Here is a 22,297-nt window from a genome sequence, read left to right as displayed (position 1 = left end):
AGCGCTGCAGAGGAAGGTGAAAACCTCCAGGGCCCCTGCCAGTCCACCCTAGAAAATTCTTCCGCACCCCAAATCTGGCGATCAGCTAAACCTCGAGCATGTGGCAGACCTCGACCAGCAGCACCCAGGAAAAATTCTCTGCAGTAACTCAGATCCATCCATCCACATCCCATCACAGACCACTGAGCAGACTTATCTGCTGATACAAGATCAATTGCCCAAAAAACTACCAATATCATCCCTCCATATACTTATCATAGCTTAGTCTTAAAGCCGATAAGCTTTTGCCCCACTATTCCCTCGGAAGTGTTCCGCAACTTCACTCCCTAATGGTTAGAAACCTTCGCAATTCAAGTCTAAATCCTAATATCCAGTTGTACCCATTTGTCCTTGTCTACATTATACTAACTTAAATATTCCTCTCCCTCCCTAACGTTAATCCTCCTGAATATATTTTATATAGAGCAAGCATATCCCCCCGCAGCCTTCTTGTTGGCAGGCTAAACAAGCAAGCTCTTTGAGTCCTTTCATAAGGCAGTTTTCCATTCCTCAGATCATCCTAGTACCGCTCTGACTGTCAGTTGAATCATCTTCTTAAACTGGAGACCCAGATGCACACAACATATTACCAGGTTAGCAGGTCATCTACTTCTGGCAGGTCAGCACTACTCCAGTAGGTACCTAGCACTTTCTGGTACTAACACCTCCTATCCTTGCTGAATACCTCCGCCTGATGCACCCAAAACCGCATTTTATGCCATATCGCTTTGGCCCATAGACATCCTGTACAACCAATACCCCAAGCCTTCTCCTCCTCTGTTGCTTCAACTTGATGCTCCCCAATGTATATCTAAATATCTATATTAATCCCTAAGTGCATACCTTGCCACTTTTACTATTATTTCTCCTATTACATTTACTCCAGTTACAAGTGGTCCAGATCTCCTGTATGTATCCCAGTCCTTCTCCGTGTTAGCAACACCCCCAGCTTTTGTCATCCGCAAACTATTAGCACATTCCCGCTCTTTGCCAAGTCATAAAAACACGTAAAATAAATCGCGTCCGAAAACCATCCTTGAGGACTCCACTATAACCTCCCGCTGACAGTCACCCTTCATCGACCCGGGAGTCTCCCCTTAACCAGTTCTTACCCCCTTCAACTTTCATATTCATCCCCATCTTTTCTCCAATTAAACAGTTCCCCATGCAGAACCGGTCAAACACCTTACTGAAATCGAGTAATTAGATCTACCGCATCCTTTGCTCTAAGTAACTCCTCCCTTCTCAAAGAAGAATCAGTTTTTGCACCATCTACTTTAGTAATCCATGTGCATCATCCAATACCATGACCTCAATGTCCTTAACTACTTTCTCCCTTAAAGTTTTCAAGACCTTACCATACTACGACGCAACTCAAGCTAACAGGCCTATATTACCCGGATCACTTTTTTTCCCTTTCTGAAGATAGAGGAACACGTAGCAATCTCCATCTACGACAATCCCCGATTTACCGATTATTAAAATCTCCTAACGGGCTCCATTTCATGTGTCAGTTCCTTCAATACCTTGATGTAGATTGTCCGGGCCTACCGATTTGTCCCATTAAGCTGTTCAAGTTTGGCCTCTACCTCGGATGCGTAATATCCACCTCAATCCTCATTCCGTTTCATCCTCCATCTCCCTAAACCTCACTTCTTATAAAGACTGAGGCAAAGTACTTATTTTAATATTGCCATGCTAGTATCCTTAACCTCCATTCCATCCTTAGTGTATATGCCACATCTTTCTTTCTTCTTTTCTCTTATTTATGTGGCTGTAGAACCTTTACTATGGTTTTATTCCCTTCAAGTCCAATCTACACGCTTTTAGCCTTTCTCACTTTATCCCTACATGTTCTGACCTCAACTAAGGTAGCTTCCCTTGCTAACCGCCTTTCTTCCACTCCCGACTTCTGCTTTTTCCTAAATCCCCTCTCTGAAGTGCTTCATCCACTGGCCGCAACTCCTGCCCATGGTTTTTCCCCTCTTTGATCAGGCTTCCGACAGTTCGCAGCTGCGACTTAAATAAATTCCAGCCCTCTGCATTAAATCCACAATTCCTCCGTCCAATCCACTTCCCTAACTAATTTCCTTAACTCTTTAAAATTGCCCTTGAGAAGTCAAAAACCCTAATCCCAGATTACCTTTGTTTATCTTATCTAGTTTGAACTATCAGCCTCCATCACTATACCCAGCCCCTACCACATTCTTCTACGAGTCCTCACCGCTCACCAAAACCAAATCTAAAATGCATCCCCTCTCTGGTACTTCAACTACTTGTGAAAAATCCATCCGCTATCACTCCAGAAAAATCTGACCCTATTTTCTTGCAGCACTGTTCTTCCAGCTATCTGGGAAGTTGAAGTCCCCATGATCACACACTCCCCGTGTTACTTCGTAAAGACATTAAAGAGGTCTCTATCCATTACAAATCAAGATCCCCCCCGCGCTTCGTGCACACCCAAGCACTATCTCAGGGGAGGCTCTTCGTGCTTTTTTACGCCCAGTGTGATTTGCCAGACAGGCGTCTGTCTTATCCATTTCCATCATTATTATTTTCATTACAATTAACCTCAATCATTGATGTCACATTGCTAGACCCACCACCTTTTGCCTTTCCCTTCCTGTCTTTTAATCTCTCTTTCTTTGCCGCGGGCAGGGTCCCCCCCCCCCCCAAAAATCCACCCCCAGAAAGCGGCAGCAGTGTGGTCGGCAGGAGAGCATTCCTGTTGACAAAGGGCTATTGACACCACCGCTTTTTGTCAGTAAAACTTTTCTCATGCAAGGGGGGGTGGGGAAGGGTGTTTAACAGCCCTGAACAACAAAAGTTTTGCTGATGAAGTTCCTGTGTAGACAAAGCCTAAGTATGTGAATGCAGGACACCTGTTCTGTACAGGGCAAAAGCAGGGTGTGAGCAGGGTGTAGTGGGTCATCCCACAAAGGGGCAGTGATGGGTTGGACCCTCTGAAGTGTCATTTGGGGTCTTCTGCCAGCCTGAGCCCCCTTTTTACCTGGACTTGCTGGGCTAGGTTCCCTCCAGCCTTTTCCAGCCAAGCGCACAGGCAAGGCCACACTCAGCTGCACAGAGATCAAGATCTGTTCTGAGACAGCTCAGCTGAAGGGACTTGCACCAGCACCCAAGTGTCCACCCCTTCTAGGAGTTCAAACCCGCAATTGTATTAAATTTGCCTCTTCCCTCAGTATGGAAGAGAATATGTACAGATACCTTGCCTTCTCCAGGTAACGATTACTTACACTGGGTTTACTAGTAAACAAAAGTGATTTCATGAAGTATAAAGGTAGGATTTAAGTGGTCCATGAGCTAGATAGAATGAAGTAGGTTACTAAGCAAAACAAAACAGAGCATGCAAACTAAGCTTAATACACTAAGAAAACTTCTTACATGTAATATCTCACCCTAACATCTGTTCTAAGAATCTTTGCACAGACTAGATGCCCTTCCATTGTGGGTCCCCTGCTTGTCCCCAGTTCAGTCTTCAGTTGTTTCCAGCAGTCCTCTTGGATGGGGTGGCAGGGGAGCACTGACAACCAGGATTACCACATTTCCCACCCTTAAATAGGATTTCCCTAAGGCAGGAATCTTCTGTCTTCCAAACCTGCCTCCCCCCCTTCACTCTGAAAGTTACATAAAGTTCAGAATTAGGCGACCAGCCCACCTGAGTTTAAGCCAGAGTCCATGAGTTAGCAGCGGCATAGAAAGTCAGCAGGAAGGAAAACCAAGTTTTTCACAGCCTATTGTGCTAGCTGATGAGCCATTAGCACTGTGTCTTTTCCACTGTTATATCTGAAGTGCTAGCAGTGGGAGAGACCCACAGCAGAAGACATGAAATACAGATACACAGGTCAATATTCCTACCTTCCGATTCAGAAAGGATCTAGTCACACAGAGAGGATAAACCCATTCAGTAAGCCCTGACCTTTCTAATGACATCTTACATAGAGCGTATTGCATAAATCATATTCCAGTTGTGTCATATTCATAAGCGTATTTCCATATGGAGTGCATCATCACAGTGAATGTACCACAACTATATCTTTTCAGATGTTCAGAAGTTTTGAATTTGCTGAACTTGGTGTTTGGGAAATGACATGAGATATTGCCAGGCAACCAGATCTCTGTGGTAATGAACTGATTTTTGTTAATGTATTTCCTAGAGTATTCAAAAAAAAATGGAAGGAGAAATGTTGCTGGTAAGAGTTAGAAGTAAAGTCAAAAAGACTTTGACACCTTTCACTTTAAGTGCCTAAGCCCAAGAATCAGATCCTACTGAGATTCACAAACTCCCACTTGGCTGCCTCTGAACCCTGTAGGTGCATATGGACTTACTCAGAGCCCAACTTTCCACCCTAAAAGTTCCCTAGGTGCCTATGATTCTGGTTCTGGGCAGGCTCTGCATCCCCACACCAGGCTTCTGGATGGCTGTCTCCTGCCCAGTCCTGGTGCAACACAAGAAGCAAGGGAGGATGGGTGCAGAAGAATCTACCTTGCCTGACGGCCTACACCCAGAACAGGAGGGCTGACTGTAGGCCACTGATAGAATCATAGAATATCAGGGTTAGAAGGTGTCATGGAGAGCAGAACTGCACCCCTCTTCCTGCGACTCGCTGTGACTCTTAGCCAGCCAGTAAAACAGAATGTTTATTGGACAATAGGAACGCAGTCTACAGGAGAGCTTGTAGGCACAACCAGGACCCCTCAATCAAGTCCTTCTGGGGGTTCAGGGAGCTTAGATCCCATCTTGGGGTTCCCTGCATTGCACCACCCAGCCCAAACTGAAACTAAAAAATTTCCTCTCTCCGTTTTTCCTCACATCTCCCCTCTGCCCCTCCTCTCCTTTTTTTTTGTTCAGTCTCCCAGGCAGAAGGTCTGATTTCTCCCCACCCTGCTCCTGGCTCAGGTAGATTAGTTCTCATCCCCAATGTAACTCCCCAGCAACATTCCCAGATCAAATCCGCCCCACTCCTTGCTCCGTCACAGAAGGGACCTCAGGAAGTCATCTAGTCTAACCCACTGCTCAAAGCAGGACCAACCCCAACTAAATCATGCCAGCCAGGGATTTGTCAAGTCTGACCTTAAAAACCACTAAGGAAGGAGATTCCACCATCTCCCTAGGGAACCCATTCCAGTGCTTCAGCACCCTCCTAGGGAACTAGAGTTTCCTAATATCCAACCTAGACCTCCCCCACTGCAACTTGAGACCATTGCTCCTTGTTCTGTCATCAGGTACCACTGAGAACAGTCTAGATCCATCCTCTTTGGAACCCCCCTTCAGGTAATTGAAGGCTGCTATCAAATCCCCCCTCATTCTTCTCTTCTGCTAGACTAAACAATCCCAGTTCCCCAGCTCTTCCTCATAAGTCATGTGCTCCAGCCCGTAGCATTTTTGTGCCCTCCGCTGGACTCTTTCCCCAATTTTCCACATTTCCTGTCTTGTAGCGAGGCCAACCCTGGACACAGTATCCAGACGAGGCCTCACCAATGTCGAATGCAGGGGAACTGATCAGTCCCTCATCTGCTAGGCATGTCCCCTACGTTATACAGCCAAAATGGCATTCGCCTTCTTGGCAACAAGGGCACACTGTTGACTCCATACCACTTCTCGTGGCACTATAACCCTAGCCTTTTCGTGAACTGCTTCCTAGCCACTCAAGTCGCCTAGTCTGTAACATGAATGGGATGCTTCTGTTCCTAAGTGGCAGGACTCTGCACTTGTCCTTGTTGAACTCATCACGGTTCTTTTGCCAAATTCTCTAATTGTCTAGACCCTCTGTATCCTACCCAACCGCTCCAATTTCCGGTCATCTGCAACTGTGAGGGCGCAGTTCAACATCTCCAGATCATTAATGAAGGAGATTGAACAAAACTGGCCGCAGGACTGACCTTAGGGACTCTGCTTGAAACGCTGCCAACTAGACATGGGCCATTTGAATCATCTACCCATGAGCCCGACGATCAGCCAGCTTTCCTTATAGCCATTATCCAAGCCATTCTTCTTTAATTGCTGGAAGAATACTGTGGGAGACCTATCTAAAAGCTTTGCTAAAGTCAAGGAATAACACATCCACTGCTTCCCTCATCCACAGACCAATTATTCTTCGTAGAAGCAATTAGGTTAGTCGGCATGACTTGCCTTGAGATCCATGCTGACTGTTCCTGATCACTTCTCTTCTCTAAGTGCTTCAGAATTGATTCCTTGAAGGAACCATGACTCCATCGGATTTTTCCAGGGACCTGAGGTGAGGCCTACCTGGGCCTATGTGTCCCTGGATCCTCTTTCTTCCTTTTTAAGAATGGGCACTACACTAGGCCTTTTCCAGTCTCTGAGGACTCTCATCCGTCACATGAGTTTTCAAGAAGATAAATAGTACGGGCCATGGCTCTCTGCCGAATCACATCACCAACTCCTTTAGCACCCTTGGATGCAGTGCACCCGGCCCCATGGACTTGTGCTCGTCCAGTTTATCTAAATCGTCCTGAACCACTTTCTCCACAGAGGGCTGGTCACCTCCTCCCCATGCTGTGCTGCCCAGTGCAGCAGTCTGGGAGCTGCCCTTGTTCATGAAAACAGGGGCAAAAAAAGCATTGAGTACATCAGCTTTTCCACATCCTCTGTCACTAGGTTGCCTCCCTCATTCAGTAAGGGGCCCACACTTTCCTTGACTTTCTTCTTGTTGCTAACATACCTGAAGAAACCCTGGTTACTCTGAACATCTCTTGCTAGCTGCAACTCCAAGTGTGATTTCGCCTTCCTGATTTCACTCCTGCATGCCTGAGCAATATTTGTATATTCCTTCCTGGTCATTTGTCCAATCTTCCACTTCTTAAATGCAAAAAAGAAGTTTACAAGCTCAGCAAGGATTTCATTGTTAAGCCAAGCAGGTTGCCTGCCATATTTACTATTCTTTCTACCCATCGGGATGTTTTTTTCCTGCAACCTCAATAAGGATTCTTTAAAATACAGCAGCTCTCCTGGACTCCTTTCCCCCTCATGTTATTCTCCTAAGGGATCCTGTTCATCAGTTCCCTGAGGGATTCAGTCTGTTTTTCTGAAGTCCAGGGCTTCAGATGTTGGGGCCAGTGCTGTAATGAGGGTGAGGTGAGTGAGGCACTTGCTTCAGGCATGGAAGGTGAGGGGCGCAGAAAGTCTCCTTCAGTGGCAAGTGCCTCCCTCCAGGAGGGACTGAGGGACCCACTGCTGAATTGCTACTGGTCGGTGGCAAGGGAGAGGGGTAGCATGTCTGGTTTTTTGGCAGAAATTTGGTGGCAGGTCCCCCTGTCCCTCTCTGAGGGAAGGACCTGCCACCGGAGAATGGCAGCAATTTGGCTGAGATCCTTCCCTCCAAGAGGAATCCACCACTGAAGAGCCAAATGTGCTGCTCCTGTCCCTTGCCTCGGCCGCAAAAATCCCTAGTTACAGCTCTGGTTGGGGCAGCTCAGCACCTGCACAAAAAGCAGCTGGGGACAAAGGTCAGCACAAAGGGAGGGACAGAAAGAAAAAAAAGAAAAGAAAACGCAGTTTATCCTTCCAGTGAGCCGATGGACTATTCAACTGTCGGGATATTTGATTTGGGGGGGCATGGGTTAGTGGTGCAAGGGGGCAGGTTCATTTAGCTAAAGGGTGCTGGGTGAAGATGAGAATAAACACAGAGATTTGGCTAAGCTGAAAAGTGCAAATTGTGGAACATGCACATGAAACCCTCTTTTGGGAACACCACCTTCACTTTCCACTACAAGTTCACAACATCAGTGTAAAATGACAAGAGAAAAGTTTCCCTGGGCTGATGTTTCTAAAGCATCTTCTAAAATCATCAATACATTTATGATCTTACTGTAATATCTATGATGCAAGTAATTACCCAATCATTTTTCAGGTAAAACTGTACAAAGTGATACAATAATCTTATTTCACTAACTCAGGGGCACAATTGGGGTTATATATTTTAAAAACAGCTCCACAGGTGACCTTGGCAACTACAGGCCACTAAGCCTCACTGTACCAGGCAAATTGGTTAAAATTATCATAAAGAACAAAATTGTCAGACACACAGATGAACATAATTTGTTGTGAAATAGTTAACATGGGTTTTGTAAAGGGAAATCACGCCTCGCCAATCTACTAGAATTCTCTGATGGGGTCAACAAGCATGTGGACAAGGGGATCCAGTGGATATAGTGTATTTAGATTTTCAGAAAGCCTTTGACAAGGTCCCTCACCAAAGGCTCTTAAGCAAAGTGAGCTGCCATGGGATAAGAGGGAAGGTTCTCTCACAGATCAGTAACTGGTTAAAAGATAGAAAACGATGGGAGGTATAATGGTTCGTTTTCGAATGGAGGGTAACTAGTGGTGTCCCCCAGGATCTGTACTGGACCAGTCCTATTCATATATTCACTAATGATCTGGAAAAAGAGGTAAACAAGGTGCAGTAGCAAACTTTGCAGATGATACAAACTACTAAGATAGTTAAGTCCCAGGAGACTGTGAAGAGCTAAAAGATCCACAAAACGCGGTGACTGGGCCAAATGGCAGATGAATTTATATTGATAAATGCAAGTAATGCACATTGGAAACATAATCCCAGCTATACGTATCAAATGATGGTGGCTAATTAGCTGTTACCACTCAGGAAGATCTTGGAGTCAGTGTGGATAGTTCTCTGAAACCATCCACTCCAGTGGTGCAGCAGCAGTCAAAGAAGTGAGAATGCTGGGAATCGTTAAGAAAGGGGACAGATAATAGGAAAGAAAATATCATCTTGCCCTATATGAATGCTAATGGGGAAGGGGTGGTTTAAAAGATAAATGAAAGACTAGTTAAAATCACTAGAAAAGTTGGATGCCTGCAAGTCACCAGGACTGATGAAATGCATCTAGAATACTCAAGGAGTTAATAGAGGAGGTATCTGAGCCTCTAGCTATTATCTTCGGAAAGTCATGGGAGACAGGGGATCCAGAAGACTGGAAAGGCAGGAATTCTAGATGCCCTCTCTAAAAGGAAAAAAACAACCCAGTAAATTCAGACCAGTTAGTTTTACTTCGTGGCCAGGAGAGGATAATGGCGTACATCTAAGGAATTCACTGCAACACTGGAAGTGATAAGGAATAGCCAGCATGGATTTGTAAAGAATAAATCGTGTCAATTCATCTGATGGCTTTCTTTGATGGGATAACGAGCCTTGTGCATAAGGAAGAAGTGGTGGATGTGGTTACTAGACTTTAGTTAGGCATTGATATGGTCTCACATGATAGTTCTTATCAATAAAACTAGGCAATACAACTTTAGATGGGGCTACTATAAGTGCTGCATAACTGGCTGGATAACTGTACTCCAGAGTAATTATGTATGGTTCCAATCCTGCTGGAAAGGTATACAAAGTGGGGGTTCCGCAGGGGTCTGTTTTGGGACCAGCTCCGTTCAATATCTTCATCAAGGACTTAGTATTTGCATAAAATAGCTTGTTAGTCTGCAGCTGTACCAAACTGGGAGGGATTGCAACTGCTTTGGAGGATAGGGTCATAATTCAAAATGATCTGGACAAATTGGAGAAATGGTCTGAGGTAAACAGGATGAAGTTTAATAAAGACAAATTTAAAGTGATCCAGTTAGGAAGAAACAACAAGTTTCACACATACAGAATGGGAAGAGACTGTCTAGGAAGGAGTACGGCACAAAGGGATCTAGGGGTGTAGTATCAGTGCAACCATAGAATATCAGGGTTGGAAGGGACCTTAGGAAGTCATCTAGTCCAACTCCCAGGCAGATTTTTGCCCCAGATCCCTAAATGGCCCTGTCAAAGATTGCGCTCACAACCTTGAGTTTAGCAGACCACTGCTCAAACCACTGAGCTATCCCTCCCCTAAGGGGTATGTGGGTAGCAGGATTATGTTGTGAAACCATCTGCTGACTAGATTTCCAGTGCAGGCTGCCCTTTTAGAAATGGTTTGCACTTCCAAACGCTGCATTTTTCCACATCCCAATTAACCAAGCAAAAAGATGTCTGAAAGGCAGCTCCACGTATAATAAATTCTTCCAAGACTTTTGTGCTAGGGGTATAGGAGACTATCCCCTGATGCAGGGCTCTAATCTGCCTCCTCACACCATTTCAAGGCCACACCTTCCCTTCCAGCATCACTGCGCACAGAAACAAGCTGCTGCCAAAATTAATCACTATTCTGGCCACATGGGCAAGAATGAAGGACCCGTAGAGCCATGTTTCTGAGAACCTGCTGGATCACAGGACTGGAAGGGACCTCAAGAGATCATCTAGTCCCAGCCCCTGCACTCACGGCAGGACCACGACTGCATGAAGTTGAGACCAGGCTGCAAGCTGAAGCAAGACCAATTCTGTCTGGAAGTAAGGGGCAGATTTGAGCTTCCCCTGGGATGTGGTAAATTCTCCATCCCTTGGAGACTTTATATCTGGAATGGGCATCTCTTTCTGAAGGATCAGATCTAGTTTGCCCACATGACCAGACTGGATTCTGGGGTCCCTGGTGAGATTCTCCCCTGCCCTGGGCTATGCAGGAGCTCAGATCAGATGATTAGAATGGTCCCTTCAGGCCTTAATGTCTCATTGTTAATCTTCTCCCTTCACAGACACTGTATTGCTGGGATGTATCCAACAGCCCCAGAGGCAGCAAACTGAAGAGCAAGACATGAGCCCCAGGCACTGTGGGACCCGACTCTAGCACAAGAACTTGACTGCGAGGGACACGGCCAAAGGGGACAGGGCCTCACAGACCCTCAGCAAAGTCCATCTTCAGGCTATAACTCTGAATGAGAATTTTTCAGGGTTGAGTTTACTGGATTCCTCCTCTCCTACTAGAAAAACAGACACACACACAAACTCCTTACCCCAGGAAATGGAGAGTGGCTCTAACAGGCTTTCATGCTCCACGTGACATGAATAATGGGCTTTGATCTTGGGATCAATCTTCATTGTCACCCAGGTCTGGTAGGTCCCATCCCCACTGGGGAGGATGCCTTCAGAGTAGGTCTCTTGCTGTCTGCTCTCCCCATTTCTCAGCCAAGTCACGGTGATGTCCCGGGGGTAGAACCTACTGACCTTACAGGAGAGGGGGGTGAGGCCATCATGAGATGACCCGTCACTCACTCTAGCTGTTGGACGCACTGGGAAAAAGACAAAATTGAAATTAGTTGTTTTCAAGCTCTAATCCAGGCAGCCTTTTCTAGAGCTTTGCAGCATGAAATTCTGAGACCCCAGAGGATGAGAGTCCATGAGACAGAATCCCTCTGATGAGAGAGAACCACCATGTTAGAGGATTTCTGTGCCAAATTCACAGCATCAGCAAGCAACGGTGAACCCTGAATCCAGGTCCCTGACCAGATTCTATGAGTGTGGTAACCAAAAGCCTCTGCTCCCAGCCAGAGTGACACAAGTACCTTGAAAGGCTTCACTAAGCTCCAGATACAGATGCCAATCATATGCTAGGTCTGTGCCCATCTCCTCTCAGTTCCTGGATTTGAGAGAGAGAAGAACCTTGCCCTGGCCAGGGAGCAAAAAATGAACTAGATAAACTGACCAATTAGAGATGGAAAGGACCATTAAAAACAAACAAACAAAATGACACATGGCTGTAAACTGCCCCTCAAACTAGCTAATATTTATTGGCTAATTTCCTGTAGGTTGTTAACAAAACTATTTACCCAATATTATTGATTTCAAATGATTTCAAGTTAAAAAAAATCAGTTCAGCCTTACACTGAAATACAACATTAACTGATTTGATAGCTTTTTCTTGTTGATTTATAAAGATGGCCAAGGATATGAGGTTTGAGAGAGAAAATAAGCAACTAGTGTTGTTGCAGAAACTGGGTACAAATGTCAAGTAACTGAACACAATGCAAACTGTTTGGGAAGGGAAAGATTAAGGGGTGTAAAGATGCTAACTATTTGGGCAATTGTACATACATGGGAAGTATGAGTGAACGTTCTGAAGCAATGAGATTAACATGTTCTGCAACTGTCCCCTGATCAGTGTGGTAAAGCATTGAACCTTTCCCTTCTACACATGTGCTGGTTAAATCTTAACTAAAGCCTTGGTAATAAATAGTGACTGAGTGTGATTATCAATGATAGGAGAATCAAGTAAATACAGTGGAAGTGTTGGGCAGCAAAGGTCGGTCTGAGGGAGGGAAACTGAGGACAAGGGTAAGATTCTTCCGTTAGTAACGGGGAGGGCACTTCACGTGCAGGAAAGGAAGCGACAGATGGCTGTGGACGAAGTTTGGACAAAGAGGCAACATACAAGCTACCGTCAGTGGGACAGGGGGGAATGGGGGGGTAAAGGGTGCAGCAGTGAGTGAGGAGACCACGTGGTGGTTTGCACTGGTGTCCATAAGAGCAAGGCACTTCCATAATTGGAGCAGGGCTGCAAAAGGCGGCACACGGCAGATTGCCTCATACGCGTGTGTCACACCGGGAGAGAGAATTTTGTGCTGTAAATGCTGGCTCCTAGGTCAGCTTCTAATACAGTGGAGCTGCTATCTACACATGTTCAATTGAGGCATAGTAGTTCCGCTTGGGCCCCCCCAGCAGAGGCGCGGGGGGGGGGGAGGGGAGAAGAGGGTTTGTTTCCCCATCATCCAGGGTGAAGGTTACTGACACCCCCTGCTCTTTTGAAACAGGCTGGGGCCTGCAGATGTACTTGTAGTGCCTTCTGGGGTGGGGGCTTATGTTCCCCCCATCTCTTAGACCTTCTTCTCATGCTGAGTCTCCTTCCGTACTCTAGACAACTCTTAGACAGGAAACAAATTCCTCTCCAGGTATGTTCACCCTGGTTGTCATTTATTTCAGATCCATCTCCCTTTGTGTCTGAGCTATATCTGCTGCTACCCAGTCCAGTCTCCTTACGGTCGAAGGAATAAGGAAGGGTCTTCGTAGCATGTCATGATGATTAGATACCCCTGGTTCAATATACGTCTCCTTCAGAGTGCCGGTCGGAATCTTGGTCTCTCGCCCCGGTCAACGAGTTCAAGCCCCGGGTATATTCATTTTCTTGATTAAGAGAATGGCTATTGAAAGCCCCTCCTACTACGTTGACTACACAACTTTTGATTCATGTGCGGTTTGATACTGAAACGATAAAACAGCTGAGGTCAGCAACAGCCTCTCCCTGAAATCTCACAAGACCTGTCGGGCACAGTGTAACCTATGCGCTGTCTGGTCTCGATATAGTCTTGATAGTACCCTATCTCCCCTAGCGCGGCAGAAATGGCGTGGCCTAGTCTTATGCTGTTGGGAGGTCCATACCCTTCAAGTTCTCCATTGTCAGGGAAGGAACCCGATTGCCCTGCTTAGGGGTGCGGCACCCTCCCCTGACTCATGTTGTGGTACGGTTAGAAGCAACCCCTTGGCCACCGGTTGTATACGCATTGCTGCACTACTGTCTGGGAGCGGTAAGGGTCTTACATGCGCGCTTGTTCTTTGGGTCACTTGCCTGCCCCTGATACGGGAGTTGGTGCGAAAGGGGTGCGGATGACCCCGCCCCAATACGGGCTAGTACCTCCAGAGTCTTTTTGCAGGAGGTTGTCCCACTCCATGACTCTGAGGATCCCTCAGCTTCTGGTAGTCAGGTCACGCGTGCGCAGGGAATGAAGAGTTGCGCGAGCGCCAGGCCTCGTACTCGTGGCCATCGTGCCTCACCTTGTGAGTTCGGCTGGTTAATCGCATCCATCCCTTAATTTGGCGGGCCATGGCCTCCCAGAGGCTAGGGTATCAACGCGGGGTCTTGGTGTTTTCGGACCACGTGCATAAACGCAGGGTCCGTAAGCTTTCCTCATTCCAACGAAGTCTACAGGGACTAGTGTTGATATGAAATAATTCGAATAGAGCAAAGCTTCAGGGCCCATGTCCTGTGGGGCACGCAGGGGTACAGGTAATGTCCCGACACTATAGCCTTCGAATGCTCATGGATTTAAACATTAAAGGATCAGGAGATTATGGCAGGTGCGATTCTCTTAGTTATCGCCCCTGCCCCATCTCATGCCCCGGAATGTACAATTCTAGTGGAAGTGTTAGGAAAGCATAAACGCCGATCGCAATTTCAGTGTAGACAGTAGGTCTCATGTTGAAAAAGTCAGGCTCAAGGACAATCAATTGAAGGTGATCCCTGTAAACAGTGATTAAGGTATAATTGAACGGCCCTTAAAGGGTCTAATGCCTCTGGCCACCATTTTACCTTACAGAACGCCACGGCAATTAATTTCATATATTCTACTCATGCAAATTCTAAACGAGACCTCTTTCCGTATAAGGCATCGGACATACCATGTAAGGAAGAGTTTCTTATAGCACGACCTATGTTCTAGTAAGCATTGAGCTGTACATAAATCACAATGGCCTTGTTACGGATAAGGGGGTCAAGGAGGGAGACTGGGGGAAGCCTGGAGCGGACTTGGGGTATAGGAGGGAGAATTTAGGGACAAGGAGGGAGACCTTAGGATCTATGAACCTCTAGTTGTCAAACAGGCGGCAGATACGTGGGGGAACAGGGGAATTAGCTTAATATCCAAAACAGGGTTTCTCCAAAGAATTGATTTTGTCTTACCTCCTCTGCGCCCAACCCCACCTGCAAATCTAGCATTACTTTGAGGGGCTGTAAATATGCTAGATTGATTGCAGGCCAAATGCACCCGGTATTATCTTAGGCTATGCCTATGAGAGACCAAAAGCTTTAAACAGAGGGATCGATAGGGAAGTAGGAGACTCCGCCAGATCTAGGCAGTATCCAGAACAGCTAACTAAGATACTTATATGGTTGAGATTCTGGAAACATGTAGATTGCAAGTGTATAGTCTTACTTGAGCGCCTGAGGCAGGTGAGAAATTAGCGTGTTTATATTTAGTCCACAATTATTTGTGGTGTTTAATTGACAAAGATCACACTATCTATCCTTGGTTGTGAATCACACATTGAAGAACGGCACAGCAGGTTTGGACAAAACCAGTCGTAGCAGTTAAGATTTCCTAGATAAAATTAGCATGTGTTAACATAGCGGGGATTGTAATGTTATGCGAACATAATAAGTGCTCAGTAGAGAAAAATCGGTATACTCCGGGATACTAATGCCGTGTGTTGGGCCGTTAGCAGGGGGCAGTCTCGTCAGGGCACTAGTCACGGGTGCACTTAAGAGAGTTCGGCCCTTAATTGATCACCCCCTAAAGGGTAGTCAAGACTCTCTCATGTCACCCAAGCTTAGAGCGGGAGTAGGGATTGTGACGGTAAACTAATTAAAGAACCGGCTGTTACTTCAGCCTTAGCAATCCTCTCATAAAATCGTTGGCAGGCTAGCTCAATGTCAAAACGAACAGGCAGAGTGGCAGGAACAGATGGTAAATTTACATAACAGAACGACATGTGCTAATTCATACACTCAAGATGTCGGGGAAAAGATAGACTCTAGATAAAGTTCTTGTGTCAATTGTAGCTATAATATGATTTATGGGAAAAGGACAGAGAGATTTCACATTGATTTGCAGTTTAAAAAGCTGATGGAAACCCGGTACCCTTGATGTGTCCTCTTTTGCACTCAGTGTAGGACTTATGTTTAATTTGTGCAGATCCATTTATATGGTTGTCTAGTCAGGCCCAAAATGAAAGGGAAATGTGATACGAGACATTGCTCAACGCACCTAGTCTGAAGTACTTACTGGTGTGAGACGGGAATGATGTTTGATCGAGGTCATACGTCGGTTGTACATATTCTAGTGCGGAAAATCATTTTCTAGGACAGAATATCTGGGCCAGCTGGTTCGTCGTTCGACATGGTGGTCCTTTTGCTTCATCGATAGGACGATGCGATAGCAAGAGCTTTGAAATGGTTTGAGTATTTGAAACAAGGGGGTTACAAAGCACGTTAGGGAGTGATAACGAGCATAACTAACCTTGTAATCATAGAGCTGAGCCAGCATATGCGGTCTGACCGCCTTGGGACGAAGATCATTTGGAGGGTGGGTCTGTGATACTAAAGCCACGATATAATAAAGATGAAAGGGTTGCTCATAAGTATGGCTGGGGCGAAATGGGTGCCAGAGCATTAGCGCGGAGAAGTTCAGGTCGGATCTTCATAGCCACTTATAAACGAACAGCAACGGATCCCATTTTTTCTTCGGCGAGCCCTTTCCCATTCCAGGGTAAGATGCCCAGATTTAGAGTTTTGTTGGCAAAAAATCCCACCATTCAGCTGCTGAGTTAGCCCCCGCATCCCCAGCTGAAAGTACAGTCACATGTTGGCCAATTAGCTCAATGGCTGCTGGGACAGAGTTGCTGCCTGCTGGGAGTGAATGTCTGATGCTGGGGTGGGAGAATGAACTTTGGGCGTATTAGGTGTGTTATGTTGTTACAATACTGTGCGACATCAGAGGCCTTGCAGCCCCTTTGGGTGGAGGGGGAACTCCTGAGAGGGCACGAAGAGCACGGTTGTTTATCCTTGTTGCTGAAGCCTTAGAAGTGTTTCCTGACACTGAGGGCAGCGATTCATCAGGCCCTCTGCAGTGACTGTAGGCATCCAGAGGCCATCAATCCTGAGCGGGAGGCCACTCCCCTTCTAACATCTTTCAGTTAGACTAGCTCCAGCTGGGAGCATCTCGTTATGTTGAATTGGAAGCTGAATCTGCGGCGTGCATCTCTGAAGCTCTCGCTTCAAGCGCGAAGAGAGCGGTGGCTGGTTGGCGATTTTATTCACTATCTTCTAAGCGCTCTATACGTAGGGCAGTAAGGTAGAATTTATATGTTTTTGAACGTGGCCCATTAGTATAGATGTTGACGAGGTGCATCTCTTGCCTCTTAGCTTGGCTCGGGGCGCGGCTCGGTCAAGTAGCCTTGTGAGCTATAAACGATGAAGGCTATCTTAAAAGTCTGTCAATCGGCAGACCAACTATCGAACATTACGAGGGCGTCGAATTAGAATTGAATACGATTGAAGTCAGATATGCAGCACTTGCCTGCTTCGATATACGGTATTAGTACATTTTTGGACGACCTGTTGTGACAAGTGGATATGAGTTCTTATCGTTTTTCTAATGATAACTGAAATGTAGGGTACGACATCCAGGTTCTCCTGACAAGTGCACAACTGTATTTGTCGTTTGAGGGGACAAAGAGAGGGAGGTAAGTTCTTTTGTACTCAGAATGAGAACTATCAGACCTAAGGCCAGAGGGAGTTGGCAAGGTATCGTTGTCAGAGGTGCGCTGGACAGGGCAATGGGAGAGGCCAGAACTTGGTTCTAGACGTACGCGCCACTTCCTCTATTATGGTATGGATTCCCTGACATGGGGTGATGATGTGTTGTTGATCTCCTGTACCTAGCAAGCTTTGTTTTAGACTGCTCGTCGATCATTCGTGGTATCACTCGAGTAACGGGCATCTCTCTGGTATACTGGCTGGCTGTGACGAGTTCAGCACCTCGACTTGGCCAGTAGTTGGCTGTCGAGGGGATCTTTGCTGGTCTGCCCCAGACCTGGCCATGCGGCACACAACGTTCGGCTCGCTGCGGAAAAGTGCAACGGTGTGGAGGGCAGCTGGAATGCTCTGAAGGTAGACCGCAGGAAGTGTTAGCTCTTCTTGCGTGGGACAGTCTGCTCAATTGAGAGAGGACTCCCCCAGAGTCCTGACTGGCTTGTATGGAGTAGTTCAAAGCATCCCCAGCATCCTCTTTCCACACAGTGGGCATTTCCGAAGAAGTCCCAACAGAGGATGAAGCGTTTCTCTCTCTGCGCCTTTGTATCTTTCAGGCATTAGGAGGTCCACTAGATGATTTCTTCTTCTCCAACACCTGGCAGTTGCACGCGCTTGCAGGAGAGAGACCGCAGGCTCTCAATTGCACGTCGCATACAGGTTTGGCCATTCTCTGTGCAGAACGGCAATCAACACTGGCCTCCGGGGCCTACTGATCACACATGCACAACAACCCTCTACCCACCATCTAGATCCTTGAGAATCTGCATAGGGGAAAACTGATGGCACCCCACAGTAATTCAGAGAAAACATTAAGAACCTTCACTTTTGTAACTCCTGTTACTATTAAACGGGAGTTGCACATAAGTCAAAGATATTGTGTGATAAGAGCACGGAAGATCGCAAAGGCTGGACGGCACCAAGAAATTTAGTTGAAGGTGGGTTCCCTCGAACTGTACGGCTCTGGGTGGGGCTGACGGATGAGGCGGTATTCATCATGTGTAGCGGGTGCTTCAGGTGTGGGGGTCGTTTCCTAGATGCTCTGGCGTAAAGGCCTTGGGGTGGGCAGGGCTGGGGATAGAACTTGGGGTGCGACGAGGCATGCCCCAGGGTAGGGCCAGAGAGGACCCCGGCCCCTTTTGGCAGCAGCAAACTCCAGGGAAGGGACCCTCCTCTCTTCACCCCGCCCGCCGGCAGCACACTCACTGTGCACCACAGTCCACTGCACAATGCTCCTAGGGCCTCTCTCAGGTCAGGAGCAGATCCCACTGCCTCCTCTAGGAGTGGGGATACGGAGTCGGGGCGGGGGGGGGTGTTGCTGTCACAATGTGTTCTCCTGCTGCTGCCCGTGGTGTCGGAGGGAGGGGGAGAGCTCCCAAGCGTATGTGCCTCCTTCCCCCTCTCTCCTCATCCCCCGCCCCGGGTGCTCCAAGAGGCCTGCTGCCGCCGATCTCTGTAGCCTTAGGTAGCAGCAGCACAAAACAAGGGAAGAAAAGAGGCACTGGCTGTTTTTTTCAGTAGGGAAGATCCGAGGCGGGGGCAGGGGGAAACCCCAGCTCCAAATATTGGTGGCAGCAAGCCCCCAGCCTTGAACTTATTCCTGGTGCCTGAGACCTTGAGCCCATAAAAAGATAAAAACCCTGCCGCCCCTGCCTGCTTGCTGCTATAAATTGCAAGGGACTTCCGCTGTCACCACATGAGAGTCACTTGGCAGCATTGAGCCCACTCAGCCACATTGCTACAGCTGCACAGACGATAGCGTGGTCCAAGGTCATACAGGGCCCCTGACAACTACGTGGTAGCAAGAGGAACACTAAGTGTACATTTGCTGTATCAGCTCAGGTGCTGGGGAAATTGTGTGTGTTATCAGCATGGCACACTGACCCTGAGAATAGTGTTTTCACCGGTTACATAGCTATTTTACTCCTGTTAATATAAATTTACTGTGTTGAAGTTTGTGTGTGTGCGTGTGCGTGGCGTGCGCAGTGTGTGTGTGTGTGTGTGGAGCCTCCAAATATCCTGGCAGGTAGTTGGGGGTTGCACTGCTGTTAGACTTTCCCTCCTAACTGCCCTATCCCCTGCCAGGAAGGGGCACAGGGGGCAGCCACCACCAAAATGAATTCATAACGGGAAGAAAAATAAGGAAGTTATAGCTGGAGGCAGGATCCAGAGGAACCCAGGCCCCTATAGTGCATTGCTCTTTTTAGGCTAGCCTGCTGGTTGCGGGGCACTGTGATGCTGTGAATGGTTGGAGACACTTTATCATATTGTCGAATACAGTATTATAAAATTGCGATGATTGTGCGTAAGATATGCATGTGAGTATCTGTGCAAATGTTATGATTCCTGAGTATGATGATCTAGTTATCTGTTTGTATCACCTTTGTAGTGTGAGCTATAGACATTAGTAAGTAGAGCCTGTGTTCCAAACTTTTGGCTGTGTTTCTTGGGTGACCCCACCCCACATAATGACATCAGCACTGTTGGCCTGTTCAGTGGCCCATTTGAGGATCATCAGCTGTGTTATGGTATAATTCCGCCACTTATGAACCTTAGCGTCCAGAGATGGGGTACCAGCATGAATTCTCTAGCTCAATTACCAGCTTAGTACTTGTAGCGCTGGCCCAAACCAGGAATTCCAGTGCCTGGTACACCTCTGGTCCCTCCAAACCTTGCCGGGAACCCCAGACCCAGATCCTCGGGAACTTAACACAGGAAAGTAAACCTTTCCCCACGTGTGCCTCTCCACGGCTTCTCCCTGGGCTACCCTGGAAGATCACTGTGATTCAAACTCTTGATCTTCAAAGCAGCGAGGAATGCACCTTTCCCCCCTCCTTCTCTCATCCCTCCAGACTCTCCCTGAGAGAGAAAGTAAATCTTAACATAAGAGAGAAAATTAAACATTTTCTCCCCTTCCTCTCTTCCCCACCAAGCCCTGTGATCCAGCCCGTCCTGGGTCTCACAGAATAAAACTCGGGTTCTATAACAAGAAAAGCTTTTAATTAAAGAAGAGAAAAAAGTAAAAATTTATCTTTGTAATTTAAGACGGAAATTTTACAGGGTTTTAGATAAACACTGGAAATACCCTCCCTGCCTAAGTATACCAGAGACAATTAACATTCTTTAGCCCCAGCCTCTGCGTATCAGACACGCAAAAATCACTAATCACTTCTGGAAAAATGTAGGCCAAGGGATTAAAATTTGGTGTCACAGCCACAGGTGACAGCCAAGCACACCGAGCTGCATCCCTGAAGAACGCCACAGGTTTGGACAAAAACCAGTGACTAGTCTTCCTGTAACAGTTGTTCTTAGCGATGTGTTGCACACGTCCACTCCATGCTAGGTGTGCGAGCCCCGCACAGTCACCGGTGATACCCCCAGGCCGGCTCTAGCACCCCCTAGTGCAGAGCTCTCATGTCACAGTGGAGGGGACTGGATGACCCCACACCTTCTCACTTCCTTCTCGCCAGCACCTCCAACAGAGGGGCAGGACAGTGGCTCACAGAATCGACATGTGCAACACATCTCAAAGAGCAAGTTACAGAAAGTTTGCATTGTGTTATTGAAACGGATCCCCTGGATACTGAACCCGGTCCTTGTTGCTGCCAACTCAGAGGGACAGAAGGGTTACACTGCTTTGGCAAGAGGGGGGCTGAGGACAGGCTCAGCGTCACTGGGTGACCGGGGATGGGAGAGTCACTGTGTTGCATGCCAGGGGCCCCATTGGCATGGGGGAGGGTGGCAGGTGCCTGCTCAGAGGAGGAGGCAGAGTCGAATGATTGACAAGGGACAGCCTAGGAAGAAGAACTAACCTGATCCATAGGGACTGAGATGCCTCTCGCCTGAGAAGCCATTTTGGAGGGGTCTGGAGCTGACCACAGCAAAGGCAGGGTTGGCTGTTGGGGCTGGTGAGGCCCAGGCCGGAATTCAGGATCCATCTTAGAACAGCAACACCCATCAGCTTGGCCCTTTCCCATTCCAGGGTGATGCCCAGTTTAGAGTTTTGTTGCAAAAACTCCCCATTCAGCCTGGCTGAGTTAGCCCCCGCATCCCCCAGCTGAGATCAGTCACCATGTGGCCCCATTGCTCTGGCTGCTGGGGCAGAGTTGCTGCCTGCTGGGAGTGTGTCTGAATGCTGGGGTGGGAGATGAACTTTGGGCGTTTAGTAGAGTTATTGTAATCTGCACCCAGAGCCCTGCACCCCTTTGGGTGAGGGGAAATCCTGGGGGCAGAAGCAGCCTGACTCCTGGGTGAAGAGGATCCCAGCCAGCAGCGATCATCAGCCCCTCTGCAGTGACTGAGGCATCCAGAGCCATCCCTAAACCTGAGGTGTCACCATCCTTTATCCTTTAGTTAGCTAGTCAGGGAGATTGTTTGTTTGGGAGACACCCCCTGCTCCCTGAACTGTCTCCTCAAGCCAAGGGGTCAGGGGTTGCGGATTTTATTACCTGCTGCCATAGGCAGCAGGTGGTAAAATTTTTCGTGGTGCCCAAAATGATGGTGCCCGCCCCCCTGCTCCCGCTCTGTAAGCCGATATAAAATGAAGCTACAACGCATCGGCACCACAAGATTACGGGGGTCAATTAAAAGTGGAAAGTCAGAAGCAGCACTTGCCTGCTTCGATATACGGTATTATATTTTGTTGCACCTGTTGTGACAAAGTGGGAATGTTCTTAATGTTTTCTCTGAATACTGTGTGGGTACCTCAGTTTCCCCTGCAAAGTGCCAACTGAAGGTGTTGAGGACAAAGAGATCAGGTGGCTTCCTTGTCCAGAAGAGACACAAAGGCCAGAGGAGGGAGTGTCAGTTTGGAGCTGGCTGGGGAAATGGGGAGAGGCCCAGAACTTGGGTCTAGACTCCCCAACCTCCAAGATGGACCTGACTGAGGGGTTCTGTTTTCTGTACCTACAAGCTTTGTTTTAGACTGTGATCCTGTCGTCTAATAAACCTTCTCTTTTACCGGCTGGCTGAGAGTCACATCTGACTGCAGAGTTGGAGTGCAGGGACCTCTGGTTGCCCCAGGACCTGCCTGGGCACACTC

The 22,297-nt window shown here is 47.5% G+C and overlaps 1 protein-coding gene and 1 pseudogene across 1 annotated transcript in view; both read right to left on the bottom strand.

The window, feature by feature from the left end:
- Window positions 1-1,670: 1,670 nt before the first annotated feature.
- Window positions 1,671-22,297, bottom strand: part of TSTD2 (thiosulfate sulfurtransferase like domain containing 2) — a 575,835-nt gene continuing 555,208 nt past the window's right edge. The window contains exon 11 of the mRNA XM_075067452.1: window positions 1,671-1,687. The gene's annotated coding sequence lies outside the window, so the exon portion shown is untranslated. The remainder of the gene's footprint in view (window positions 1,688-22,297) is intronic.
- Window positions 10,214-22,297, bottom strand: part of LOC116825213 (major histocompatibility complex class I-related gene protein-like) — a 63,527-nt pseudogene continuing 51,443 nt past the window's right edge.

The sequence above is a fragment of the Chelonoidis abingdonii genome, chromosome 6 (genome assembly GCF_003597395.2).
Source record: "Chelonoidis abingdonii isolate Lonesome George chromosome 6, CheloAbing_2.0, whole genome shotgun sequence".
NCBI lineage: Eukaryota > Metazoa > Chordata > Testudines > Testudinidae > Chelonoidis > Chelonoidis abingdonii.
The sequence above is the reverse complement of the archived record's forward strand: the minus strand, read 5'-3'. Positions and strand labels throughout refer to the sequence as shown.